General features: G+C 30.9%; 1 long non-coding RNA gene across 1 annotated transcript; it reads left to right on the forward strand.

The window, feature by feature from the left end:
* Positions 1-2,522: 2,522 nt before the first annotated feature.
* Positions 2,523-21,465, forward strand: LOC147812610 (uncharacterized). Its single transcript, XR_015433464.1, has 4 exons — positions 2,523-2,800; positions 8,799-8,860; positions 14,603-14,679; positions 21,188-21,465. It is a non-coding gene; the product is annotated as an uncharacterized LOC147812610 (long non-coding RNA).
* The last annotated feature ends 412 nt before the right edge of the window (positions 21,466-21,877 follow it).

Below are 21,877 nucleotides of genomic sequence, written 5' to 3' on the forward strand. Positions count from 1 at the left end.
CCTATATTTAGTGTGCACCAGTGACCATTTACTACACGGGGAGTCATCGGCCGGCTGTTTCCTTAATTAATACAAAAGTTATATACTTCTTCAAACATTTGTAATGCGGTTTACCAGAGTATGTTTCGTTAGGGTGTCAATAGAGTGTGAACTAGATTTCCTATTACTATCATTATCGAAAAAAGTACTTCATTAATCATGTTTACTACTTATGAATTATCACACTTTCTCAAGATTCAGAATTGTATATTCTCAGATTGCTTATTTAAAAAAACGATAAACGTTAACAGATTCGGATTAACAAAATAACATTTCAGTGAATAAATGGAAACCAAACACACTATCGATCACGATCGTGTAGGTGGGTTTGAATAAATCAAAACTTGTTTCCATTACCGGAAGAAAAAAAACATTTTTTTTTCTTTTCCAATGCCCACCTGTGTTAACATTCGTCAATTCAGGCATATACAAGGCGATTCTGTTGGTCTCTCTTTCAGGGGCACCATATTATGTGGGCCAACGTCGCTCCCTCAGTGAGAACAGATAGTTCAGAGAGAAGGAAAGAATATCCATGCCTTGCTCGGGATTCGAACCCTGAACCTTTCGGATGCAAGGACAGTTCCCTGCCCTCTACACAGGCCGGTCGGCCCGAAAAAACAAGAGGAGAAAATTTTTTTTATCAAATTAAGTAATGTTATGCAAATTAAGTAATTTAGTAATGACATTTCTAGTAAGAGAAAATCTTTATTCTGGTAATAAAAACCAAAACATTAGGCATTTAAACCTTTCAGTTGGTGGTAATTTTTCCGTTCATATGGTAATGATTTACCGGAAATTCTGGTTTTTAAAATTAAAGATTTTGCTACTACACATTTAGAAAAATATGCAGAACTGAAAAGTAAATTTAACCGAATAAACGGTTTTTATGGCATTCTCTAAGTATCGTGATAAAATGATCTAACTTTACCACAGTTATCTTATTTTAGCATACATTGTAAAACCATATTTTATTGTAAATTGCCAAAATCATTCTTAGCTTCTGTAAAAATTATTGAGCTTTATGGTGTTAACATAGAGTCAGGAACATGGTAAATTTTACCATATTCTGAAAGTTTTGACCATACTTTTTTCTCATTGTCGAATGTAGTTTAAAGGTAATTATTTAAAACACCCGCGAACTTCAAGGAACAATCAAACAGGTTTTTATGTTTCTTCCTCAGTGGAGATTCGTTTTTAAAATATATCGGCACCCTTGCTTTTTACCTTGGTTTGATCCGAGAATTTTTACAGTGAAGGCTTAGACAGGGATAACAGTCCCAAGGTTCGGAACTGCTGAGAGCTATTTGCAACTTCCTTGCAAAAATATAGTGCTTTGTGTTTTAAAATAATTTTTATGACAAAAAAATTGCGGAAAATTAATTTATAAGCTGCATGAACTTAAGTTTTGAAAAAAGGGTCTTTTAAACTTTGTGACTCCTTCTGTTTTTATCCCTCAAAAAAATTTGTCCCTGAATCCATAAGCAAGTCCCGACTTAGCCTATTTGGGGCCCGGGGTAAAAACTTCTTTGGGGGCCCCCGTCTGCTTCACTTTTTTAGTTATGAAGAACCGAACTTTATGGAGGTATCTAAATTTTTCACCTCATTATAGATAACATAATAAGAAAATTGACTGGAACCTAAAATAGCTATAAAGTCCCCCCCCCTCCCCCCCAGTTCAATGGTCAGACGAAATATCGTTCTGTTCATTTTATTCATTGATTGACAATTCCATGTCCATCATTGCCGAATGCAGTTTTCTGATTGTCATCTAGCTTCGAAAAATTCATATCCTTGCTGACATTAGGGCGGATTCAGCTAAATTTTCGTTATTACGATGGCTCAATTAAGTCAATCGAAAGCCCGTATTTTTGCAAACATATCGCATTTTGAGATACGTAAAAATACAAGCTTTTGATTGGCCAAATTTATCCATCGTAATTGCGAAAATTTATCTGAATTACGTCCTTGAAAGCCATAGATTTACGAAAGATAGATTTTTTTATGTTCATATGATAGATTAATGAAGAAGCTAACATAAAACTGACGGATTTTACACAGTACTGATATTTTGTTTTAAAAAAATGTTTAATTAAGAAAGAAATCTAAAATAAACTCTCAATTCGTTTCGGGGACCCCCTCTGATGTGGCGCCCGGGGCAACTGCCACGTATGCCCTTGCCTTAGTCAGGCTCTGACTCTCCTTTGTCACAATCCCCCCCCCCATCTCACCATACTGCATAAACGTACACTTGTAATTCAGTTATCACTATTTCCCCGCTTTTAAACGTCTGGAGAATAAATGGAAAGAAATGAGGCAAATTAGAATTTTGCACAATATTACTTTTCCACTTAAAAACAACTACTTTTCTACAATAAAAGTTGCATTTCGTAATGAGCTCACAAACCTGCATATGCATGTGTAACAATAAATTAATATCATTCATTTTAAAAAGAAAGAGGATTTTAATAATTCAATTAAAAATGTCATGTACTGTTGAAAATTTCGATTCTCTTTCCCGCCATTGACTTGGCGATCTGCCGTCTTTCATCTGTAAGAAATGAACTTAAAGCAACCCTAAAAAGAGTAGAAGAGTTGGGCATATGCAAAGTTTCTTTGAGCCGTTCTGCTATTTGATTGGCTATCAATAAGTAAGAAGGAGAAAATGAATTCATTTCCATCAGGGTAACAATTTATAGAATGGTAAGTGCCCTGTTTAAGCGATGGTGACTTTTCGTGATTGGCAATTGTTTTTGTGATAGAGGTAATAAAGAATTTTAATATACTTTTTATTCAAGATACATTTTGTTTGCTAAATAATTTCCTTTTACTTATATTTATATTAAAACAGTTCCTTCAAACAATTTCACCAAACAGTTCCTTCAGACAGGAGCTCTCTTTACGTTCGAAATATTTTTGAATTGTATTTTTTATTCAATATTTAAATTTAATGTGTTCAGATAATATTTTTTTTACTAATAAATAAAGGCATGACAAATGTGATTTAAAGATATGTGTTCGGTTTAATAACAGAGACTGTATAGATGTTATTTCGGGTATTGTTTTTAGTTAATTAATTAAAATGATTAAGTTGAGAATTTTAAGAATGTAATACATTATTTTTCAGCTTCATTTAACACACTAATAAAAAATTTGTTGGCTTATTATAGAAATAGTAATAAAAATTAATAATTTACTTTTTTTTTCTTATAAAAACATTTAAATTATTATCAAGTAATGCCTCTTAATTTAAAATAAGCATACTTTAGTAAATATAAAATTTCAAAATCTATTTTTTTTTTTTGTTTTTTTGAAAGCGATATGATAGAAATTTGTTGAGAAAACAAAATTAACGTTTTTAATTATTTACCTAAATAAAAAACTCAATTGGAATTAACTGGAGGAAATTCTAATTTATTTTAAATGTTACATTAATTCAAAACTTACTATTTCCTACTTATTTAAAGTTCTTACCATGCATGAATACTCCATAAACAAAAAGGAAAAATCGAAAATAAATCTCGCAAATAAAAATAAACAAAAATACATGTATTAAAAAATACTTATGTCTTTTCTCAGTTGATTTAATTCATAATTTTCGTGATAAAACCTTTGATTGATCATATGCGAATATTTTATTTTTCTTATCTGAGTTTCAAACATGACATTAAAGGACATACTAAGAGTTTAAAAAATATTATAAAATTTTTTTGAAGTCGTTAGCTGTTAGACCACACAGTTAACTTTTAGTTATTGTCTTTAAAATCAAAAAAAAAATTTTTTTTTTGAAAAAGTAATAATTTTAAGGACTTTCAGTACTTGATAGTATTTAATAATGCAATTTAGGGAAAAAATACGTTTAAAAAATATTTAATTTTGGAGAGAAAAAAAGATTTTTTTAAAGTTGAACTATTATGGTCAAATGTTTCATTGTGCATGTTTTATGTATTATTCTGTATACTCACAAACTGTTATCAAAGTAATGCATCGGAATCATATAAGAAAAAAAAACCTTACGGTTAACACTAGATTGCATAAGGAAGTCATTTTGACTGCTTTTTAATTTCAATTAGAAAAACAATGTTTTATATAATGACACAATTTCTTAGAATTTTGTACAACATATACTTTTTTTATTGTTAATATTTACTTATAATATAATAACTTGTTATATAACTGTAAATAATATAAAAAAATATTAAAAATTAATTTTAAACAAATTTCTTTACACATTATTTATTCTTTTGCAATCCAGTCATTTTGATTGCTTTTGGGCAATATAGGTATGTATACTAAGTTTCAGTCTTTTTAGTGTTAAAAAGTACCGAATGTTAAACCTCTTTTATTTTTGTGTGCAAATTTAACGTCCCATTCGTTTGGGATCAGTCCCGTAGTGGACTGAATGTTAAGACACGGTTCCCAGCCGATCACCGAAGTTAAGCATCACTGGCTGCATTCAATATACGGGTGGGTGACCACTTGGATTAGTCTGCATAGGGACCGTGGGTGTGCGGTATTGGTCCTCGTTTAACTGTTCTACGGTAAAGTGCTCGACTTCGGGTCGTCGGGCTACCGAAGCGGGGATGCCATTCCCTCTGCAGATTATCATCCTCAGGGATGTTTCCCAAACAGTCGCCAATAGCCCATTATGCATCTCAAGTGCGACGTAAATGAACTACAACATCGTTTGGGATCATTGAACCCGAATTTAATAAGATTCGATTAGATTTAGGAACAATTTAAAATTAATTACTAAATTATTGTTTTAAAATTTGAAAAAAAAAATAAACTGTGCATGATATGAGTATTTAAAGAAGCTCTTTTATACTGCGCATGCACAGAAATTTAATTATTATAATTTTGTAGTGAATTGTAATTGGTAACTAATGAAAAAAAAGTCTGACTTTTACGTTGTTAAAATTTAAAAGTTTTAAGCACTTAACTAAGTAACTTTTGTATTTATTTCGATTAAAAAAAAAGACTCAAAACGCTAAAAAGTTTTCCGCAAATTTCATTTTGTATGGATTTGAATTATGATATTTGCAATACTACAAAATTGACATTTGTAGAAAACCGCTGCTAGTTTTGAGTTTTCTTTTAAAAAGTGCACAAACTACTTAGAAAAGTGCTTCAAACTTATAACATTTTTATGATTTTAGAATCGTACTTTTTTATTTATATATTTGACAAATATGATAAAAGTAAATAGTATGATTTTTTTTAAATATTTCTCTGCTTATGCGCAGCATAAAAGAACTACTTAAAATACGCATAGCATGTGGAGTTTTTAATGATTTTTTTTCTTCCAAATTTTAAATTGCTTCAAAATTTTTCTTTAATTTTATTGAATGCTCTTTTAGATTACAGTAGAAAAAAAAAAGAAAATGTAAAACCAAAAAAAGTTTTTTTTTTTAATAAACTGTCAATATTTCTATGTCAAAATCTAAAACTGCATTTACATTTCATATGTATAGTATAGCAAACAATTTTGATTTATCCGTAGTTATTACGATGTCATGATCAAAATTACGGTCTGAAGTTGAGTAAAAAAAAATTACGGATTTTGATAATTTCCATACTAATTTGCTAAACATAAGTTTTTTCCTCATAACTACCTAGAATTATGAAATTCTGTTCTCCCGAACTCATTTACTTATCTTTTTTTTTACTCTTCTAACAAATGTAAAGACAATGAAAATGAAGTGTAAAGGATTTTATAGAAATATAAAATTTAAAAAAAGCCAAGAACTTTTATTTATCCTCTTTTAACGGACTATTTTGAAATTTTATCTTCACTCCTTATCAAAAAAGCAAGAAAACATAAACCAAAATCTGAAATGCTCTGAACAGATATTTTTAGTGCTTCAAATACAAAATTATAAAGAATTCTAGTACTAATTTTTCCCAAAAATTAAAGCATTGATTTCTAGAAGTCAATCTTATTTCATCATTTTACATAAATATCAAATTTCAGTGTTGTTTAATTTTTAATTTAGATATATTTAAATCCTAAATCTATATATAGGTATAGGATTAGGTTAGGATATCTTCTATATCGTTTATCTAAATATTATGTTTTTATTCAATAGTAAATTTATGCATAGTTTTATGAATGTTATATACCAATATAAAATGAAGTAGTATATACTGCTTAAAATTGAGTTAATATGAATTTTGTTAAGGTTAACTGAATATATTTCTGTGTTATTGTGCTTCTGATTATTAATCTCTGGGGTTCAGGGGAAAGAGCACTTGCCTCCCAGTAAGGTAACCTGGGTTCGAATCGCAGCAATGTCGGGTCGAAATAAATTTCGCAACGACTAGAGTGCCGGAGTAAAATATCCTCAGTGTTAAACGAATCATGGGACAGAGATTCTTCGCCGTCAGCTTAACTGTGGAAGGTTTTCGGGGGTTTTTCTCCTCATGTAACGCAAATGCGTGTTAGTTCTATCAAAATGTCCACAAAAGCAAATTTCTCTCAATCCAGGAGTTTCCTTGTCTTTTGGTTTGGATTCAAAGTTACAAATCTATGGTGTTGAACGTTAGTTTCATAAACACAGAATTTGGTCTGCTGTTCAACTACGATTATAAAATAAAACAACCGCTATCAGCATTTTTATGCCTCCAAATTTTGTACAATTTGATACAAGGATAGAGACTACGAAAATTAGGCGCTATATAGTGAGTAATAATCTCTTTATATTTTCACTGGTCTGTTTATGTCTCGATTAAATTTTTTGTGAACAAAAAAGTACTAAAGTAATTTTAAATAAAAATTAAAATACAAAGAATGTGTAATGCTCGCAATTATGATGAAATACAAGTTTCAAAATATCAGGTCGTTACCCAACTGCCACAAAAGGAAATCAAATATACAGGATATATAATATTGATCGCCGTTTCTCAGAACCCTCAAAACTTAAGTGAAAACAGTATGAGCATTAAGGTTTGAAAATTAATAGTGAAACATTGAAAAAAAAATTAATTAAAAGTTTTACAAAAAAAAGTTATTGAAATTTAAGAAATCTAGAGAAAGAGGGACAAAGAATCAAAACCTGTTTAGTTGCCGGAGAAAAAAGGAGTTCAACTGCGATCATTGGAAAGTTATTATCAGGCTATCAAACTGGTTTTGTTATTTTTTATCCAGTCTTTTTCGCTAGTGATTCAACTCTCTGCTTTTAATAATTAATTTCAATATAATATTTTTTGGTCACTTTAGCTTGCCAATTTAGAATTTATTGGGCTTATATTGACTGTTTTATGTTTTTTTTTTTAAAAAGAAGTTACGAAGCCAGCTAATTAGACTGCTTAAAAGGAAACTGATTAGCATGTTAGTCGACTTTTATACAAAAACGTATAAAGTTGAGAAAAATGAAAGGGCTACCAGATATACTCGTATATTTAAAATCATATTAACTTGTCAATATTTATTTTTCACACCTCTCGTCATTTATTAGAATTTAATAACTCAAAATGGATAGAAAATATTTTTCTTTACTGAACATAATGAAAGAAGTTGGCTTTTGTACAAACTGATTCACTTTTTAGCTTGTCTTTAAATGCCTCTTTTCATTAGAAAATCCGAAGTATTTAAACTCGCAAAGGTAGAGATTAAATCTAAATTTTACTGTATTTATTGATTGTTTAAAAAACTCTATCTGTGGTAAATGTTTTATACTTTACACAATGGATTTATTATTTCATTAAATGTAATTTTTTTCTCTCCTTACTCTTTGTCAGTCATAGTACGAATGCACAATATTTAACCGTTTCCCTCTAATAGAGTCGAAATCGTTCATAATGAACCCAGATTTAATGAGGAGCCGGATTTAATGAAGAAAGCAAAAATACTTGGTTGGTAGACCCAATTGGAACTTAGTTCGCTTTTAAAGAGCAAACCCCGGTTTCAGCAATCAATATTTTTTGTGATTCATGAGCAGGGGTCTGTTTAGAAGAAATTACGGACCCTTCACAAAATATCTTTTCATAAAAACGAACCCTTCACAAAATAATTTCTTTTAATCGAACCCTTCACAAATTTGTTTATCTTCATTATTGTTTTATATGTTGCATTGCTAAATTAGTAGCTGTAATTGCTGTTTATTTTTTAAAATTTAATTTTTTAATTATATATTTACAGTGTTGAGCATAATCTTGTGTGTCTTTACAATTTAAAAACTCCTTGAAAAAGTTTTGCAATAACGGACCCTATTTGCACAAATTCACAAAAGCGAACCCAGGTTGAAAGAATATGACTTAACGTTTATTTTATATTCACTTATTACGAGTAATTTTTTTACAATTTTACGAAAACGGACCTTTTACAAAATGTCTGAACAAACCTCTGATGAGAATTACATTTAATTCCAACTTTCCAGCTCAGTTAATCCCTTCTTAGAACAATTCTTTTTTGATATTGATGAATTTTTTTTAACGTTTTTTTATTATTATTTTTTATTTTTTACTATTTGGGCCATAAAGCTTATCCGAAGAACTGTAACATTATAATAAGAATAGTTCAAATCAATTTAATTACTTTTTTCATATTCTACACAGAAATAAAAAAACAAAAGAAATAGATACTGTATTTCTAATTTAGTAAGTAACATTGAACGTTTTTGATTTTTTCACAACCGCTCGGTTAAACAGCGTATATACAGTCCCTTCGTGCCGCTAGCTGATTGCTATCTCCTATAGATTATATGCTTGCTATTTTGATGTGTGAAATATTGATATTAATATTATCCAATTTCTCTTTCAAGGTCATGAAACTAAGGAAATCGGAGCTTAAGCTCGAAGAATTTTGATGAAAAAAAAATGATAAGTACCGATTTTATTGCTTGATTTCAATTCTCTTTCTCTCATTTATGTATATATATATATATATATATATATATATATATATATATATATATATATAATATTTATTTTACTTCATTTATAAATATAATTGTATATAAGCACAATAAAAACAAAAAGAGAAAAAAGAGAATGGTTTTATAAATTTGGAAAAACAAAGCCTTTATTTCTCAGTTAAATATTAAATTAGTTTAGAGCATGCAACATTAAAAAAACACTATTCTGCATTTTTCTTCACAGAATTGATTTATTATTTATATACCAAGACATGTGTTTATTAAGTTTTGAAGAATTGGCATTTAAATAAACAAAACGAAATAGGGAAGGTGGATATAGTATCGAAAGGTTTATTAACTATCAAATTATTTTGCACGCAGCTTATAGAATATTAGTAAGTCATTTATATTGCTTTAATTCATATTTTTTTAAGTATTTAAATTTTGAATATGGAAACGAATTTACATACAATAACTTTATCGTTATTTCTCTTGATCAGAAGGTCAATCTAAATTAATTAATAATACTCTCGATATAAATTATATTATGTCCTGATTATGATTCAGAAATTATGTGTCGTTATCGGCACGGCTGCTATCGTGATAGTAAATATTTTTTTAATAACTATTCTCCTTTGTTTTCCTTTTTTTCTACTAATATTTTTATAAACGATTATGTTCCTGCCAGTTCGATATCTTTTCATTTTCTTTTGAATCATTATGCCCCAACCAGTTCGAGTGATGAACTGGTTGATGATGGGGTATGTCTTCCAAGAAGTCCGGAATATGATTGAGTAATTCTGTATCGCTAGCGGTAAAAGAATTACTTCATCTATGTGCTTGTATTGCCGGGGCCGTATTAACGATTTAGAAATTCATCTGCAGAGTGTAGTTGCAATGAATTTCTTAATCTAGGACCTGTCCGCCTTCCGGACACTGGAAGCTTACTTGCTGTCGAGGTAATAATGCTTACTTTTTTCTAACATTTTTCTTTGTTTTTTTTTCTTCTTTTCTATGATTTTTCTAGTTATTATGCCCCAACCAGTTCGAGTGATGAACTGGTTGATGATGGGGTATGTCTTCCATGAAGTCCGGAATATGATTGAGTAATTCTGTATCGCTAGCGGTACAAGAATTACTTCATCTATGTGCTTGTATTGCCGGGGCCGTATTAACGATTTAGAAATTCATCTGCAGAGTGTAGTTGCAATGAATTTCTTAATCTAGGACCTGTCCGCCTTCCGGACACTGGAAGCTTACTTGCTGTCGAGGTAATAATGCTTATTTTTTTTCTAACATTTTTCTTTGTTTTTTTTTCTTCTTTTCTATGATTTTTCTAGTTATTATGCCCCAACCAGTTCGAGTGATGAACTGGTTGATGATGGGGTATGTCTTCCAAGAAGTCCGGAATATGATTGAGTAATTCTGTATCGCTAGCGGTAAAAGAATTACTTCATCTATGTGCTTGTATTGCCGGGGCCGTATTAACGATTTAGAAATTCATCTGCAGAGTGTAGTTGCAATGAATTTCTTAATCTAGGACCTGTCCGCCTTCCGGACACTGGAAGCTTACTTGCTGTCGAGGTAATAATGCTTACTTTTTTCTAACATTTTTCTTTGTTTTTTTTTCTTCTTTTCTATGATTTTTCTAGTTATTATGCCCCAACCAGTTCGAGTGATGAACTGGTTGATGATGGGGTATGTCTTCCATGAAGTCCGGAATATGATTGAGTAATTCTGTATCGCTAGCGGTACAAGAATTACTTCATCTATGTGCTTGTATTGCCGGGGCCGTATTAACGATTTAGAAATTCATCTGCAGAGTGTAGTTGCAATGAATTTCTTAATCTAGGACCTGTCCGCCTTCCGGACACTGGAAGCTTACTTGCTGTCGAGGTAATAATGCTTATTTTTTTCTAACATTTTTCTTTGTTTTTTTTTCTTCTTTTCTATGATTTTTCTAGTTATTATGCCCCAACCAGTTCGAGTGATGAACTGGTTGATGATGGGGTATGTCTTCCAAGAAGTCCGGAATATGATTGAGTAATTCTGTATCGCTAGCGGTAAAAGAATTACTTGATCTATGTGCTTGTATTGCCGGGGCCGTATTAACGATTTAGAAATTCATCTGCAGAGTGTAGTTGCAATGAATTTCTTAATCTAGGACCTGTCCGCCTTCCGGACACTGGAAGCTTACTTGCTGTCGAGGTAATAATGCTTATTTTTTTCTAACATTTTTCTTTGTTTTTTTCTTCTTCTTTTCTATGATTTTTCTAGTTATTATGCCCCAACCAGTTCGAGTGATGAACTGGTTGATGATGGGGTATGTCTTCCAAGAAGTCCGGAATATGATTGAGTAATTCTGTATCGCTAGCGGTAAAAGAATTACTTCATCTATGTGCTTGTATTGCCGGGGCCGTATTAACGATTTAGAAATTCATCTGCAGAGTGTAGTTGCAATGAATTTCTTAATCTAGGACCTGTCCGCCTTCCGGACACTGGAAGCTTACTTGCTGTCGAGGTAATAATGCTTATTTTTTTCTAACATTTTTCTTTGTTTTTTTCTTCTTCTTTTCTATGATTTTTCTAGTTATTATGCCCCAACCAGTTCGAGTGATGAACTGGTTGATGATGGGGTATGTCTTCCAAGAAGTCCGGAATATGATTGAGTAATTCTGTATCGCTAGCGGTAAAAGAATTACTTGATCTATGTGCTTGTATTGCCGGGGCCGTATTAACGATTTAGAAATTCATCTGCAGAGTGTAGTTGCAATGAATTTCTTAATCTAGGACCTGTCCGCCTTCCGGACACTGGAAGCTTACTTGCTGTCGAGGTAATAATGCTTATTTTTTTCTAACATTTTTCTTTGTTTTTTTCTTCTTCTTTTCTATGATTTTTCTAGTTATTATGCCCCAACCAGTTCGAGTGATGAACTGGTTGATGATGGGGTATGTCTTCCAAGAAGTCCGGAATATGATTGAGTAATTCTGTATCGCTAGCGGTAAAAGAATTACTTGATCTATGTGCTTGTATTGCCGGGGCCGTATTAACGATTTAGAAATTCATCTGCAGAGTGTAGTTGCAATGAATTTCTTAATCTAGGACCTGTCCGCCTTCCGGACACTGGAAGCTTACTTGCTGTCGAGGTAATAATGCTTATTTTTTTCTAACATTTTTCTTTGTTTTTTTCTTCTTCTTTTCTATGATTTTTCTAGTTATTATGCCCCAACCAGTTCGAGTGATGAACTGGTTGATGATGGGGTATGTCTTCCAAGAAGTCCGGAATATGATTGAGTAATTCTGTATCGCTAGCGGTAAAAGAATTACTTCATCTATGTGCTTGTATTGCCGGGGCCGTATTAACGATTTAGAAATTCATCTGCAGAGTGTAGTTGCAATGAATTTCTTAATCTAGGACCTGTCCGCCTTCCGGACACTGGAAGCTTACTTGCTGTCGAGGTAATAATGCTTACTTTTTTCTAACATTTTTCTTTGTTTTTTTTTTCTTCTTTTCTATGATTTTTCTAGTTATTATGCCCCAACCAGTTCGAGTGATGAACTGGTTGATGATGGGGTATGTCTTCCATGAAGTCCGGAATATGATTGAGTAATTCTGTATCGCTAGCGGTAAAAGAATTACTTCATCTATGTGCTTGTATTGCCGGGGCCGTATTAACGATTTAGAAATTCATCTGCAGAGTGTAGTTGCAATGAATTTCTTAATCTAGGACCTGTCCGCCTTCCGGACACTGGAAGCTTACTTGCTGTCGAGGTAATAATGCTTATTTTTTTCAAACATTTTTCTTTGTTTTGCTTTTTTTTTCTATGATTTCTATGATTTTTTCTATGATTTCTATGATTTTTTCTATGATTTCTATGATTCATTTTATCTATGATCACATTAAGTTAATTATATTCACTAATTCTATTAAATTTAGTTTAGATAATTAGTGAAAGGTTGAAAATTTGTATCCGATTATGTTATTATTCATTAAGCCAAATTGTCAATAAATAAACAAATAGTCAATATCATCATATAAGCTATTTTTAATGTTTTACCTTAAACCGTAAATAATTCTTTTCGGACTCATGTTATTAACTAAAAGAAAACTTACTTTAAAAATTGTAAATGCTAATTGCATCACATTTAGGATTTAAAAACACATTTTGATCTCAAAAATCAAGTAATTTATACGAGTTTTTTTTTCATTAACTGAGTAGTTAGGTGATTGAAGAATTTTATAAATTATCTTAAACATTCGATTTCCTTAAAATTTTATATAATAAAATATAAATATAATTTTATATTGTATAATATTTTCTGCATGCGCATTTCACCGAAACTGGCGCTTTCGCACTTAAAACCTTTCGTACGAGAACGTTCGGAACCTAATTTAAATTTGCGAAATCTCCCATTGAGTCATATTTCAAAGTAGATCTCTAAACATAGTTTTGGTATCAAAACATTGAAATAATTTTCTTCAGCTGTTTTTATAAAGAACTGTTCTAAAAGAAAAAAATTTTCTCGCAAGATCTGTGATATGTCGACATTCATTGGTCCATTTCACTCGAAATAAGCTCATGCGTTTTTTTTTTACTCTTTCAAAATGTGAAAATATTGCCCATAATATTAAAATATGAAATATTTTTATGTGTACATGAAAAAAATATCACATTTTCAATTAAATATTAAATCATTTAAAAATAATGATTAGAAATACAATTACGGTTGACATTCAGTTTTTCTCTGTGCGTACAGGCGTTGTTGTAAACACGAAGCTCGTCTGTTAGTTTAAATAGGTAATGTATGTATTTGTTACTATTAAAAATATCTTGTAGAAAGATGTTGAGGTTTGTCGCAGACAAAAATTCTGCCTGGAGGGTCACTATAACGATGAATAAAGAATATAATTTCTAAGCTTTCTTTTTTAGACTTCGAAGTCGGTGCACAAAAAATCAGTGATTACTCAAATGCAAAATTTCAAACTCGAAAAATGACGTCGAAATTGCTAAGGATTAAAATATAATAACAAGATAAATGGCAAAAGAAGCAAAAAAAAGCATTTGAGGTTTATAAAGAATCCTGTCTTATGCAGAGTGTTCCGAAAAGTCTGCTCTTAATATGTATTTTTTTAAATCCTTTTAAAGAAATGAAAATAAAAAGTATACACATGAGGAGTTCTAAATTAATATTAAAGAGAAAAAATAATGAATAAGAGGAATGTAGTAAGCATCAAAACAGATTTAATTGGACGTCGAAACTTTAACATGTTTTCAACAATATTTCAACTTATATTTGTTTCCACACGCAATCAAACTTGCCTTGTTATTTATTATATACACCTTCCTGTGCTGTGATATGTCAGATTTCGATAGCGTTTTCGTCCCCCCCCCCCCTGGTTAAATAATAATTGCGATCCCCAATTTGTTTTCATTTATGATCCTCAATGGAAAAAAATAATGTGTTAATGTCTGCCTTTATCAAACATTCAGTCTCTACTTCTTTAAAGTTTTTTTTTCAACCTGTGTTCTACTTTTATTATCAGAGGATACAATTTAGTCAGCTGTTTTCAGCTACTATTTTCTTACAGTTAGTCACTTGTGACATATTCAATATGTTGTATATCAGTGTCCTGAGTAAATTTTTATTTTGAGGTGTTATTTGAAATTTTGAGTATTTCATCTTTTTTTTTTTCTTTGCATTTTACAGGATTAACTGCAGTCTTTATATCTATGAAGGGGAATTGTAGGTTTTGCGTGTTACATCATTTTTCTTAAATGGTTCTGGTAAGAATTGCATTTAATGCTTTAACCATTTTAAAATCTCTTTAAAGTGAATAAAATGTTTTTTGTTTTTATATTTCCTATGTAATTGTCTGATAGCTTTTTTGGGCAATTAAGTGAAAATTTAATGATTTTGTTTAAAGACTGCTCCCCAATTTTGAACTTGCCCAATTCATTCTGGAAAACAGTCTTTTTACAGAAGCTATTGTTCTCTGCTGTATTAAACTTGGGCAGATAACTTTATCAGTTTTGGAAATTTGTCCCAAATGGTGCTCTTCCTTTCCTGAGTTTTAAATCCCTTAAATAAGAATGACGATGTCGTGATTTTTAAATCGCGTGAATACGAATCGAAATTGATATTTTAAATTGCGAGAAGACTCACAAGGTCTGATTTTTAAAATGCGTGAATATGAATCGCAATGTGGTATTTAAATCGTGTGAATGCGAATCGTGATGTATGATTTTTGAATTTCGAGAAGTGTAACAGCGAATGATTTTTTAAACGCCAAAATACAAATCGGGATATGCGATTTTAAATCTCATGAATACGAATCGCGATGGATGATTTTTAAATCTCGTTAATGTCAATAGGGAACTTGATTTTTAGCGAATCACGATGTGTGATTTTTAAATTGCGAGAAAAATCAAAACGTATGATTCTTAAAACGCGTAAGTACGAATAGCGATATATGATTTTTAAATCATGTGACTATAAATAACTTGATTTGCAACAAAATCGGCACAAATAAACCACGTCATAATTGATTATCTAAATGAGCGATTTGTAATAATATCGCTCTAAAACAGTGGTTTCCAACTGGCGGCCCGCTAAGCCATTTTTTTGTGGCCCGCGAACAAAAATATATTAGTTGTCGTTCTCAGCGGACAATTTTTGTAAAAAATCTACATGGGTTTAAAATACTTTTCTTCCGTTTAAAAAAACCTAATTTCTTCGTTTCTGTGAAATTTAACGTACCAACGGTGCAAAAAAAATTATTTCTCAGGTTTTGCATCCAAGAAAATATTTATTTAAACACAAAAATAATCGTGTATGTTGCTCTTTTTTGTTTCGTTTTTTTTTTTTTTTTTGTATTTTGTGAAGGTAATTTAGCATGTGCGTACCAGAAATTTTCTCGAAGAAATTCTCCCATTTATCTTTTTGAAACCATTTATTTTGGATGAAATTACTTACATTTGTAAATTTTAAAACGCATAAAAGAGGAAATGAATATCAAATTTTATTTAACTTCCCTGAATTGAATATCGCATGAGCGGAAAAGGAAAAAAATTTAATTTCATATGATCGAGAATTTTTTGTTGTTGCCATAATTCCTAATAAGTCGAAAATTTTTTAATTTATCACAGAATAAAATTTAAAAGAAAAAAAATCTTGTCACTAAGTTTCTGATTAAGATAAGATTCAAAATGATACGTTACAAGTATTCGTAATGCTAGTATACGTAACAAGTATTTGTAATGCTTGTTATTTTGCTTTTTAATGTTAAAAAAACTTTGATAAAAATCTGACTGTAATATTCAATGTACCTTCAACCATAAAAGAGTCCTGTATAAAATTTTGATTAAGTTGTGGCCCGATGTTTGACTGGTGATTTTGATTGCGCCCCCCGGCCACATGTAAGTTGGAAACCCCTGCTCTAAAGATATCAAAATTTTAAATATCTCGTGGAAATGCGTAGCAATAGTCATTTAAATTTGCGATAAAGTTTGCGCAAATAAAGCTCGTCAAAAACGAATTTATGTAAATGCCCCATTCCAAACTTTCAAGACGTAAAATATCTTTAAAAAAATCGTAATTTCAGAAACTACGTGAAAATGGATAGCATTGAATTTATGATAAATTCGGCACATATGGCGAATGACGTAAGTGATAACTAGAATTCAAAATTCGTTCGTGTATTCTAATAATGTCGTGTTAAAAATATGATATTTTCAAGACTATGCGTAAATCCGTAGTGTTAACCATCGAAAAAACAATCGAAAACCTACATTGGTTGAGATTGGGTGTGTCAAAAACTTAAACGAGCAATCTCAGACTTTTTTTATTTTTCAAAATAAAAAAAATTGAGTTTTATTTCATTTTTTTAAAACTACTTACGGTTGCTGCTCAGGGCGCTTGTGCCGCAAGGTGTGTACCCCTATATTTATGAAACTTAGTCTCATAATTGCGTGTTTTCGTAGTTAGATATTCTGCAAACTACCAAATTATATTTTTCGCATTTTTCAAAATCTTATTCTCTACGCAATCAAGTAGATTATATCTTCAATAATATCCTAATCAATTGTTTTAGTAATTAAATTTAAGTTTTTCTTTAAATCAAACATTCGTTTTTTTATTATTATATTTTATAACCGTCGCTCAACAGCCAACCCAATATTTGGGTTTACGACTACTAATATTCAACTCCGTTTGAAATTTTGAACCAAATCCAGAAGACAGGGGAACGCCTGGATCGAGTATTGGGAGAAACATGCCTTTGTGGAGGACTTTTTGATGGAGCTAACCTGCATTTGTGTTACATGGAGAGGAAAACCATGAAAACTCCCCCCCCCCCATTGTTTAGCCCGACGGCAATGGGATTCGTCAGCACTGTGGTCAATGTATGCAAATTTCGAGATGTTACTCTCGCTTTTGGACTCTTACACTTCCCTACAGCACTGAGCTTCTTATTTGAAAAGTTAAAACAATTATTGTTTTTTTATTATTATTATTACTTTTTATTCTAACTATTCTAACTAAAACACGCTTTTCAGATAAAATGTATTAACTTTACAATATATTTCTCACTTGAAACCAATCCAGAAGACAAGGGAACTCCTGGATGAAGTATCGGGCTAAATTTCGCTTTAGTGGAGGGCTTTTTGGTGGAACTAAGCTGCATTCACGTTACATGGAGAGGAAAACCATGAAAAATTATCTCGATTCGCTCGACGGCACAGGGACTCGACGAATTATAAGTTATTATTTTTTTCAAATTAAGAGCCAAAACCATTATCTTACGTAAAACTTACGTGTAAATTCATTTCAATTCAATATACTTTGTTACTAAATGAATAATACCAAGACTCTAAAGTGGACAAATGAAAAATGACATTTAACTTCAAAAAATATGAAGATGTCAATAAAAGTCGAAATGTTTTGGGACCTCGAAAATTCACGTCACTAGTCATTTACGTTAAGCAAGTTCTGAGATTGCCAGTGCTTAAAGCAAATGTTTAACGTTCTCAAATACGAGGGTTGATATTTATATTTCTGGCCTAATAATGAAAAAACAAAAATGTAGGATAGAAATTGGTTTTATTGTTCTTCAAAATATTCTCCATGACGATCAATACACTTTTGCATGCGTTTGAACCAATTTTCAAAGCACTTTTTCCAGTCCGATTGAGGTAACTCCAAAACATGCGTTTTGAATACATCAACCGCTTCTTCGGGGGTCGAAAATCGTTGTCCATGTAATTTATTTTTGATGTGTGGGAATAAGAAGAAGTCATTGGGTGCCAAATCAGGGCTGTACGGCGGATGACCCATCAGTTCGATCTTTCGATTCGTCAGAAATGCCTTTGTTTGAGTCGATGTGTGAGAGCTCGCATTGTCATGATGAAGAATGATTTGCCTGTTCTTCTGCTTTTTTCGAATTTCTCCGATGACTTGTGGCAAACAAATGGTCGTGTACCACTCAGAATTGAATGTCCTGCGTTGCTCTAACGCCACTGTTGCCACATGGCCGTTAATGCCGAAGAAACAGGCAATCATTTGTTTCGATGTGCTTCTTCCTCGAACAACTTTTGTTGGTTTTGCCTCGTCTTGGAAGACCCATACAGTTGATTGCTGTTTTGTTTCCGGCTCATATGCACAGATCTATGATTCGTCACCTGCGTAGATGTTATACACAGCCTTTGATGTACCTTGAACGTATTTTTCCAACATTTCCTTGCACCAATCGATGCGAGCCTTTTTTTGAGCGTTTGTCGGATTATGCGGGATCCAGCGCGAATAAATTTTTTTTACGCTCAAATGTTCATGCAATATTTTATTGATGCTAGTCATACTGATGTCCAAAGACGCCTCTATCTCACGGTATGTCACATGACGATCTTGCTTTATCAGTTCACGCACAGCATCGATCTTTTCTAGCACAACAACGAATTTTGGACGACCTGCACGGGATTCGTCCTGGATCGAACATCGACCACGATTAAATTCGTTATACCAATTTCTTACAGTGCTGTAGGATGGAGCTTTATCGCTGAATAAAGAATTAAGTTCATCGAAGCACTCTTGTCTTGACAATCCACGTCGAAAGTTATGAAAAATACTGGCGCGAAAATGTTCACGATTCAATTCCATTTTTTGAAAGAGAAGAACTTTTCAATTTACTGTCAACAACACAAATGAAGCTATAATGGTAAATCGTCTGCTGAATTTATGTTTAAAAGTATCAAACTTTCGATTAAAATCGTCTGCGGTCGCCTAGCAACACTTACTGTTGCCAAGGCCAGAAATATAAATAGCAACCCTCGTATAGGCACCCATTTTCAAGACTCGCCAGATGTGAATGAGGAGAACAGGAGTGATTTGAAACAAAAAATGTTTGGTTGCGAATGGAGGGCTTTTCGGTTGAACTAACCTGCATTTGCGTTACATGGAGAGGAAAGCCACTAATTTTTTATTTTTTAGTTTTTATTAAAAGAAAGCTTAGAATTATCTCCAGTTAGTTGAAAATTAAACCTTATTAAGGAATTAAATACATTCTGCTGCTTTGGAATTACTTGATGCGAAACAGCTGACTATTTAGTAAGCATTACTATTTAGTCGAAGAAATGATTATAAATTATTTATTATCTTTTTTATTGTTTCCTATTAGAATAATGAAAAATAAATGCATATATGCGCAATGCGAAAAAAAATACAACATGTTACTTTTCTTTTTAAATGGAGAAAAAATTAATGTGTTAAAATTTTATTTTGACGTTCAAACTTATTCTCGCCCGCTATCTTTAAGAAAGTTGCCTTTTTTTAAAAAAAATGATGAATTTTTTTTTAGAGAATCTTGTAATATTATTTTTAAACTTTAGCACACCTCACAAAGTATTGTTATAGCAGGAAAATGGTCGGTAGGTCTTATTTTGTTTAACAGCAAGTACTAAAAATGGAAAATTGTAAAAAAAATTCCAAAACTTTGCTAATTTTAGAATTGTCATATCAAAAATTCTTTCTTTTTCTAACTTCAGGTTTTTCTTAATACTCAAATAAAGTATAGAATACATTTATGAATTTTAAATTATTTTATAGCTGTAATTATCATGTTCAAAAAATAGTTTCAATATACGTTTTTCTTCTCCATAAATTTTAAATAAAAATTGTTCTTATTTCGCAGTAAAGAGTTAATTCATTAATGTTCATCGTGTTTTCTTAATGTTCATCGTGTTATCATTTATGTTTAATTAATTTTTTAACCCCAGAATTGAAATAATTTTGGAGGAATTAATTTACTGCTAGAAACAATTTAACTTATTAAAATTATTGGAAATCAAATTTATTTCTTTACTTTATTAAGACGGCGGGAAAGCAGTGATGAGAATTGCATATAATCATATAACTTGCGTAATTTTAAGTAAGAAATATTTAAAAAAATTAATGGGAGTATAATATAAACTCTATCATAATATGTCCTTAAGTATATCTTAAAGCATATCTAAATTAGATTTTTGATCGAAGAATAAAAAATATATTTTCAAGATTTTCGAATAGGGCGAAGATGTTAAGTTGTTCGAAATAATTGACCTTTTAACTATTTAACTTTGAATCAAGGGAAGATTTATTTCATTGTTTCATTCGACTTTTCAGATATCAATTGTTGACGGAATTGTTTAACTTGCCAGCTGTTAAATAAAAACAATAAAAAATTAATAAGTAAATTACACTATTTTGACTTTTTAGAAAGTTGTGACGAATTACAAGTTATTAATTTTTTAAATTAGAACCCAAAACCATTATCTTACGTAAAACTTATTTTAATTCAATATACTTTTACGAAGTGTATAATGCCAAGACCCTGAAGTAAATTTTTTGATTTGTATTGTATTAAGTTTTGTATTATTGCAATTAATTTTAGTAAAATATTAGTCTAATTTTTTTATTCATTTTTTAATTTAGTTATAATGTTTTTCTAATTTATTTTATTTCATTTATTTATTTTATTTTATTTCATTTAAATAATTTATTTTATTTGTTTATTTATTTCTGTTTATAGATTTATTAATTTTGCTTAAATGTTAGAATTTGATTTTCTTTCTTTTTTTATATTATTTATTTTTTATTTTTGTGACTTTTGGAAGTTTATACAATTTTTCTTAGTTTATTATTAAATTGTTGCTATTATTTAATAGCTCTACCACACGAAACCAAGAAGCGAAGGCCTTTGTTATCATTCTATTATTGTAAAAAATGTGTTATAAAGAGGTAATAATAATGTACTTTTTATTACAGTGTCTACAACAAGGGATCGGGGGTGCCCCCAGACTTGTCTGCCGAATTAAACAACGCTCTTCAACCTCATTTTCGAGGATTTCAAAATGGACTATAAATAGACTACAAAAAGAACAAACTTTTCCGTATCAGTTTAAGAATCGACTATCTGTTAAAATGGTGTATTTCAAGAGAACTGATTATTCCCTGTACCGAATATCTTGGTTCTAATTCTGCAGTTTTAAAAAAAAGCAGTGTGATATTCATTATTGTAATTAATATTACTGCAGGTTATTCATATACTGGTGGATGTAAGTAAAATAATATTTGGTGTTGGTGTCTTTATTTACTTTCGAAACATAAATTTTAAAATCGAATCCTCGTAGATACATTTTAAATGTAAGGAAAGTTATTACGTGTTTTCTTAGCATTTCTACACATGTCGAAAAAGTTATTTTCAATTTACCCATATAGTTTTATAAAGAATATGTTCATATTATAGACTTTTAATTTGCTTGCTATGAGCTATCACGTGATATTATCGATCAGGGTAGGTAATTAGAAAAATATTTAATTACAATAATATTAATAAGGAAACTTTTTTGGGAAAGAGGGTTCAAAAATAATATTAATTGCATATGATATGGTTGCAAAACAAGCGACTCACCAGCTGCCGCATGAAGTTTACCCCTATCGTTTAGTGATGTGCTG

The sequence above is a fragment of the Parasteatoda tepidariorum genome, chromosome 4, assembly GCF_982258835.1.
Source record: "Parasteatoda tepidariorum strain Cologne lab strain chromosome 4, Ptep-v5.0, whole genome shotgun sequence".
NCBI classification, from domain to species: Eukaryota; Metazoa; Arthropoda; class Arachnida; order Araneae; family Theridiidae; genus Parasteatoda; species Parasteatoda tepidariorum.